Below are 8,660 nucleotides of genomic sequence, written 5' to 3'. Positions count from 1 at the left end.
ATGAGTTTGACGTGCAACAAAATAAAGTTGGATTGGATGTAGGGATGTGCATAATTAAACACTTTATGATATATATCATTTTTTATCTGTATCATATCGTAGGATATGATATGTATCGTATATCATAAGATACTGATAACTATAATTCAAACTATAATCCAAATCAGATCAAACCATGTTTTTCAGTTTGGTTTGGTTTGAAATCTAAAATAGTTTGATTTGGTTTAAAAAAATTTTAAATTATTTTTTTAGTTTGATTTTAGAAAAAAAAAACTTCTTAAACCACATCAAACCAAATCGCACACACTCTTAAGTGGATAAAGTGCAAGAGAAATTCTCTACTACAATACAAATGTGAGAATATATTTTAGTGTAATCAAATTTCTTAGTCAAACTCATGAAAGTAATATGAGAGAGATAATCAACTATACAAATAATAATACTTGATGATATCAGAGGGATAACCAGTTATATGTAATAGCTAATCAAATAATCATCTATCACATGAGATGACTAGTTATTCCAATTGCATGTAAGAGCTAACAAAATCATCATCTATGCCAATGGCATGTAACGGCTAACCAAATCATTACCTATCACAAATTACCTCAAAACGCAGTCAAAAACTCTTTCACCTAACCTAATATACTAATATTATATTAAAAATGCAAACTCCAAAACGTGATCAAATCAATTTTCAAAATAGGGAAATTTTAAAAAATGGCCAAAATGCCCTCCCATTAAGCAAAAAAACCCAAAATCACTATTTTCAAGCCAAAATGCCCAAAATCACTGTTCCAAAAAAAAAATGCCTATGACTTTTTTTAATACCAAAACTACCCTTCCCCTCATATTTATATAACTCTCCCACTTACTATACGGTTTTAATGTAATTTTAGATAAATATGAGGGGTTTTTAGATATTTTACATTATAAAGGCATTTTGATATTTATTTATTTATTTCAAACTTTTTCTAAAATGTCAAAATTACCCTTCCCTTCATTTATATAACTCCCCTCACTCATTATGGGGGTTAAAATAATTTTAGATAAATATGAGGGGTTTTTGGATATTTTATATTGTAAAGGTATTTTCATTTTTCAACTTTTAGAATTCGAATTTCAGTTCCGTTTTTTCGAATTTCACCGTTTTACGATATATCGACTCGTATTTTTCAGATTTCTGAAGGATTTTCCGTTTGTTGCCATTCTAGGGTTTTTCAACTTTTACAATTCGAATTTCAGTTCCGTTTTTTCGGATTTCATCGTTTTACGAGATATCGACTCATATTTTTCAGATTTCCGAAGAATTTTTCGTTTGTTGCCATTTTAGGGTTTTTCAACTTTTAGAATTCGAATTTCAGATTCGTTTTTTCGGATTTCACCGTTTTACGAGATATCGACTCGTATTTTTCAGATTTCTGAAAGATTTTTCGATTGTTGCCATTCTAAGGTTTTTCAACTTTTAGAATTCGAATTTTAGTTCAGTTTTTTCGAATTTCACTGTTTGACGAGATATCGACTCGTATTTTTCAGATTTCCGAAGGATTTTCCGTTTGTTGCCATTCTAGGGTTTTTCAACTTTTAGAATTCGAATTTCAGTTTCATTTTTTCAGATTTCACCGTTTTACGAGATATCGACTCGTATTTTTCAGATTTCTGAAGGATTTTTCGATTGTTGCCATTCTAGGGTTTTTCAACTTTTAGAATTCGAATTTTAGTTCAGTTTTTTCGAATTTCACCGTTTGACGAGATATCGACTCGTATTTTTCATATTTCTGAAGGATTTTCCGTTTGTTGCCATTCTAGGGTTTTTCAACTTTTAAAATTTGAATTTCAGTTCATTTTTTTCGGATTTCACCGTTTTACGAGATATCGACTCGTATTTTTCAGATTTCTGAAGAATTTTTCGATTGTTTCCATTATAGGGTTTTTCAATTTTTAGAATTAGAATTTCAGTTCCGTTTTTTCGAATTTCACCGTTTGACGAGATATCGACTCGTATTTTCAGATTTCTGAAGGATTTTTTTATTGTTGCCATTCTAGGGTTTTTCAACTTTTAGAATTTGAATTTCAGTTCCGTTTTTTCAGATTTCACCGTTTTACGAGATATCGACTCGTATTTTTTAGATTTCTGAAGAATTTTTTGATTGTTTCCATTCTAGGGTTTTTCAACTTTTAGAATTAGAATTTCAGTTCCGTTTTTTCAGATTTCACCGTTTTATGAGATATCGATTCGTATTTTTCAGATTTCCGAAGGATTTTCCGTTTGTTGCCATTCTAGGGTTTTTCAACTTTTAAAATTTGAATTTCAGTTCCGTTTTTTCAGATTTCATCGTTTGACGAGATATCGACTCGTATTTTCAGATTTCAGAAGGATTTTTCGATTGTTGCCATTCTAGGGTTTTTCAACTTTTAGAATTTGAATTTCTGTTCCGTTTTTTCGGATTTCACCGTTTTACGAGATATCGACTCGTATTTTTCAGATTTTTGAAGAATTTTTCGATTGTTTCCATTCTAGGGTTTTTCAACTTTTAGAATTGGAATTTCAGTTCCGTTTTTTCAGATTTCACCGTTTTACGAGATATCGACTCGTATTTTTCAGATTTTTGAAGAATTTTTCGATTGTTTCCATTGTAGGGTTTTTCAACTTTTAGAATTCAAATTTTAGTTTCGTTTTTTCGAATTTCACCGTTTTACGATATATCGACTCGTATTTTTCAGATTTCTGAAGAATTTTTCGATTGTTGCCATTCTAGGATTTTTCAACTTTTACAATTCGAATTTCAATTTTATTTTTTTGAATTTCATCATTTTACGAGATATGGACTTGTATTTTCCAGATTTTCAAAGGATTGTTGGATTTGGTGTTAATTTATTTCATTATTACTATATTTTCTCTAATTGTTTCAAGTGTGTAAATGTTTGAGTAATTATATGTTTTTATTATTTTTTCATGACAAGATTATTTAAAAAATGAACTCAAATACGATACACATCCATATATAACCACAAATAAAGTATATCATACACGTATGAACATACAATAAATATATACATCTAAACATAGGAATAACGATAAATATACATCCGTGAGCTACTCGATACAATGAAAATACAACTGCGTCGCTAATCGTCGACGCATAGAGGTAGACGACTCTCGGGGAAAAACGTAGCTCCGTGCCAATGCCAAACACTCAAAAAATCGTAACATAAAGACGCCACAGTCACCGGAGCCCAACCCCTGCTGAGGGACATCCGACGCTCGATGTAAAGTGAGGGGATCACGTCGTGGAGTCCTCCTAGAAGCTGTCCAAAAAGTCGTCGCCTCTAATAACGCAGGAATAAAGGTCATGTACGGTCGCATGCGCTGCTCCAGAGTCCCTATATTCCCCGAATATGAAACATCTAAATCGTACACCGTAATCGACCACTCACAGAAATCTATAACTCCGGCGACCCAATGTGCGTTCTCGAAGTTTATAGGGATGAAAACCTATAAACAATGAGACATTTTAGTTACTTATCGTTGTCGTTAACCAATTGAATATAATAGAAATATATATAAACTCTACCTGATCGACCATCCCCCATGGTTTGTACAACAATCCCGGGGTGTACGATGCATCAACCATCCTCGTGAAGAGCCTCGAAAACTCAAACTCTCCAATCGGTGTGGTCTGCCAACTCTTCCAGGCCATCTCAATATGGCCTCCGAAGAATGTGTGGGCAGTCGTCCAACGCTGTGAGATAGTCGACTGGTGATCATCCTGCTGCCGATGTAATAAAGCCAAAAAGGAATCCACATGCTACAATGGTATAAACAAGTTCACGTGTTAGTTATTAATAAATATATCTAGCTTTTTATCAAATTATATAGTATAGACAACTCACATCGTCGGTCAACCATTCGCGCAACTCTACAACAAGCCTCCAGAAGCTGTCCTTTGACTTCGACCCGATGAAGTAGACATCATGTGAGTCGGAAGCCGCGGCGCTGGTGTACCACGTGAGGAAAGATTCCTCACGCTCAGAGGCAGAGGATGGAATGGCCGTAGGTCGTTGCCGTTTCGCCCTCCCTTTGAGTGGATTCGTATACGGGGTGCGAACCAGCGGACCCTTCCGAACGATCCGGCCACGTGCTGTACGAATCATCTGCATGATCCCAAAAAAATAATTAATTCATCATTCATCTTACGCAACAATTAACATTAATCGATTTATCTTACCTTCTCCACGTATGCGGGAGGAGGTTTAGCAGGAGAATCTTGAAACACGGTCAAGTCCACCACGCGTGCTCCCTCGGCAGACTAGAAAATACAAATTTTGAACATCTCAATGACCAGTATATACAACTATTTATATACTAAGTATAATTGATATACCTCAATAGGGATGGCCTCAAAATCGTCCTCCTGGAAGTCCTCCTCCTGTGAACCAATATCCACAATTTTTTTGGTCGAGCTCGGGATATCAGCAAGTAACCATAATCGCTCGTCCTGAAAAACAGTCAAAACATCATTAAATAAATAATATAATTGAAAAGACAGATCAATCAATGACAATTTAAAAATAAAGTTAACCTGAACTTCCGGGGAAGGTGTTCGGGGAGAACCCTCGATCGATGCAACAGAAGGACTAACCGGTGCGTCCTCCGGGCCACTACCCTAAGATATTAGTAATAATAACTTAATTAGTGACATTTCATATATAACAATACTATAATATAATAATGACATTTAACAATAAATATAAATTTGAAATAGCATACGGACCTCGTGTGGGTGACGGGATGGTATTGCGGTATCAACAGGGGATGTCGGTGGGATATCCTCGTCCCTCTCCTGTGCGAATGTAATAATAGTTGTCAGAATAATCATCAGGTAAGCCCCGTCTGTAGTAGCGATCGGAACCGAAGAAGATGAGGAAGAATCAGCATCGGGTAAACCGGTGTACTCACGAATCTCAGCGTACCACGGTAAACCCTCCTCGATCGATGATGGCTCAAGAGGGAATGTAACATCCTCATAATAATGAAGATATATAAGTCAAAATAATTGTAACATATAATGAATTAATCAACTTATTAATTAACTAGTACATACCGGATCACCACTGAAAATACGCCCTATATGAGTCCAACTAGGGACGTCTCGCGTACGCCACCTCAACATCCGGGGGGACGAATAGAGATCGACAAGGTCAATCCAATCGTGTAACGTCTCTAGAGTCTCGTATATCCAAAACTGTAATATAATCATTTACGATGTAAATAAATCAATTTATATTTTTGTCAATTAATATATATAAATGATAATATAAAACTTACCTGAAATGCGAACGAAAATCCGTAAAGGTCGTATTTACGAATTTCCAGCATCCGTCCAGAACAGACTCTCTCACTCGCCTGTGACATAGAATCGTATGTCATCTGTCACACAACAACGCCCCACGGGTAGGAATTAAACCCGTCCAAATGATCAACTAACTGGAAGTAATCCGTGGACACCTTCTTTCGTCGATCATTCCCCAACAAAACAATGTGAAGAATATACAACAAGGCCATCTTGACAGCGTCAATATCGTCAGCCCCCCATGGCCTCGACAAGAAAATACGCTCTAAGTCGTGATACTGCACCGTCAAAAAACCTCGAAAGTAAGTATCTCTGATCCGATGTCCGGAAGAGCGAGACATATATGAAGAGACATCAGTCCGTCGACTAAACGATAGACCTGTGACTAGTGCAAACTCGAACGGACTAAATCTGACATCAACCCCACTAACCCTGAACCAAAACTCGTCTCTGGTAGAGGGTCGATGTAACTGTCGGAGTAGAAACGCATGAACCAACATCCCGGAGAATTTGGTTTCGGGTAAACGAAGGAGATACCCGAAACATGTCCTCTCAAATAGTCGTAGCTGATCTGGGGTCAATGTAGCAGTAATCTGAGATAATGCGGCACACTGTGCACGACATATCGCCTCTGCCCGGAAGTGTCTGGTCTCGTCAGGGATTCGCAGCTCGCTGTCAACCCGTCTTCTTTTGCGAGAAATATCCTGAGACAATGTAAAAAATTCGTTAGACATGAGTAAAAACAAATATATAAACAAATGTATACGTGAAAAAAACATAAAAAGATGAAAAATACCAAATAATCAAAAAGGAAATGACAAAACTTAAAAAACAAGATTGGGAACCCTAGAATGGGAACAATCGAAAAATCCTTCAGAAATCTGAAAAATACGAGTCCATATCTCGTAAAACGATGAAATCTGAAAAAACAGAATTGAAATTCGAATTCTAAAAGTTGAAAAACCCTAGAATGGGAACAATCGAAAAATCTTTCGAAAATCTGAAAGATAAGAGTCCATATCTCGTAAAACGGTGAAATAAAAAAAACGGAATTGAAATTCGAATTCTAAAAGTTGAAAAACCCTAGAATGGGAACAATCGAAAAATCCTTCAAAAATCTGAAAAATACGAGTCCATATCTCGTAAAACGATGAAATCTGAAAAAACAGAATTGAAATTCGAATTCTAAAAATTGAAAAACCCTTGAATGGGAACAATCGAAAAATCCTTCGGAAATCTGAAAAATACGAGTCCATATCTCATAAAACGATAAAATTCGAAAAAACGGAATTAAAATTCGAATTCTAAAAGTTGAAAAACCCTAGAATGGGAATAATCGAAAAATCCTTCGAAAATCTGAAAGATAAGAGTCCATATCTCGTAAAACGGTGAAATCCAAAAAACGGAATTGAAATTCGAATTCTAAAAGTTGAAAAACCCTAGAATGGGAACAATCGAAAAATCCTTCAAAAATCTGAAAGATAAGAGTCCATATCTCGTAAAACGGTGAAATCCAAAAAAACGGAATTGAAATTCGAATTCTAAAAGTTGAAAAACCCTAGAATGGGAACAATCGAAAAATCCTTCGAAAATCTGAAAGATAAGAGTCCATATCTCGTAAAACGGTGACATCCGAAAAAACGGAATTGAAATTCGAATTCTAAAAGTTGAAAAACCCTAGAATGGGAACAATCGAAAAATCCTTCAGAAATCTGAAAAATACGAGTCCATATCTCGTAAAACGATGAAATCCGAAAAAACGGAATTGAAATTCGAATTCTAAAAATTGAAAAACCCTTGAATGGGAACAATCGAAAAATCCTTCGGAAATCTGAAAAATACGAGTCCATATCTCATAAAACGATAAAATTCGAAAAAACGGAATTAAAATTCGAATTCTAAAAGTTGAAAAACCCTAGAATGGAAACAATCAAAAAATCCTTCGGAAATCTGAAAAATACGAGTCCATATCTCGTAAAACGATGAAATCCGAAAAAACGGAATTGAAATTCGAATTCTAAATGTTGAAAAATCCTAGAATGGGAACAATCAAAAAATCCTTCAGAAATCTTAAAAATACGAGTCTATATCGCGTAAAACGATGAAATTCGAAAAAACGGAATTGAAATTCGAATTCTAAAAGTTGAAAAACCCTAGAACAGAAAAAACGGATATAAAATTCGAAAAGTACACAATCAAAAACCCTAGATAAGAAAAATCTCAATTTACCCCTTCATGAAAACTGAAAATCTAAAAGGTCCACTGTGTTCTAAGGAATTTCCCCAGCTTCCCAATATTTTAAAAAAGCTACTTTTCCCCCCCAAAAACAGCTTATCTTCGCTGCACGTGGACTGGACGATTTTGACGTGGGAAACACTGTTCCCACGTCGGACTACCGATCTCTTCGACAGTCAATTTCGGCCAAATTTTGGTCGTTTCAGCCTCCGATTTTCACATAAATCAAATCTACACCTTGTCTAACACAAAACCCCTCAATCAATTTAACAAAAACAACCAAGAATCAAAACATTTTAAGCATTATTCAAACCGTAAACCCTAAAATTTCAAACCGAAAAATCTCAATCAAATCTCAATAATATGAGCAATAATTTGATCCAAATAAGATTAAGGGAGATATACTAACCTTCTTTGCCATTTGTAGGTGCCGGAAATCAAGAAAATCGATGGAAATCGACGGAAATCAGATCGCCCGTGGGATGAACGTGGTGACGTGAAAATGCTTTGAAATTTTAGAGAAATGCACAGTAATTTCGCTAATATTAACGTGGGAAATAGTAATTTTTTCTGTGTTATATATATGGACATTTTCGTAATTTTGCAAAACTCGCGTTGACGTGATAAATTTCAAAAAAACCCCACGTGGGATAAGGATGTCCCACGTCGCCCCAATTGTTTTAAAAAGCTATGTTCCCCCCCCCCCCCCCCCCCCCCCCCCCCCCGAAATTAAGCTGAACGTGGGATATTGATTTTGACGTGGGAAACACTGTTCCCAGTCGACTGCCGATCTCTTCTGCAGTCATTTCCGGCCAAATTTTGGTCGTTTTAGCCACCGATTTTCACATAAATCGAATCTACACGTTGTATAACACAAAACCCCTCAATTAATTCAACAAAAACAACCAAGAATCAAACCATTTTAAGCATTGTTCAAACCGTAAACCCTAAAATTTCAAACCGAAAAATCTCAATCAAATCTCAATAATATGAGCAATAACTTGATCCAAACAAGATTACGGGAGATGTGATAACATTATTTTCCATTTTCGATTGCCGGAAAGCAAGCAA

General features: G+C 35.6%; 1 long non-coding RNA gene across 1 annotated transcript; it reads right to left on the bottom strand.

Annotated features, from left to right (window-relative positions):
• Positions 1-4,464: 4,464 nt before the first annotated feature.
• Positions 4,465-4,811, bottom strand: LOC123225156. The gene is made up of 3 exons (XR_006504107.1): positions 4,776-4,811; positions 4,584-4,667; positions 4,465-4,499 (listed from the first exon to the last, which is right to left on the bottom strand). It is a non-coding gene; the product is annotated as an uncharacterized LOC123225156 (long non-coding RNA).
• Between the last annotated feature and the right edge of the window lie 3,849 nt (positions 4,812-8,660).

The sequence above is a fragment of the Mangifera indica genome, chromosome 9 (genome assembly GCF_011075055.1).
Source record: "Mangifera indica cultivar Alphonso chromosome 9, CATAS_Mindica_2.1, whole genome shotgun sequence".
NCBI lineage: Eukaryota > Viridiplantae > Streptophyta > Magnoliopsida > Sapindales > Anacardiaceae > Mangifera > Mangifera indica.
Note: the sequence above shows the minus strand (reverse complement) of the source record. Positions and strands in the feature narration are given on the sequence as shown.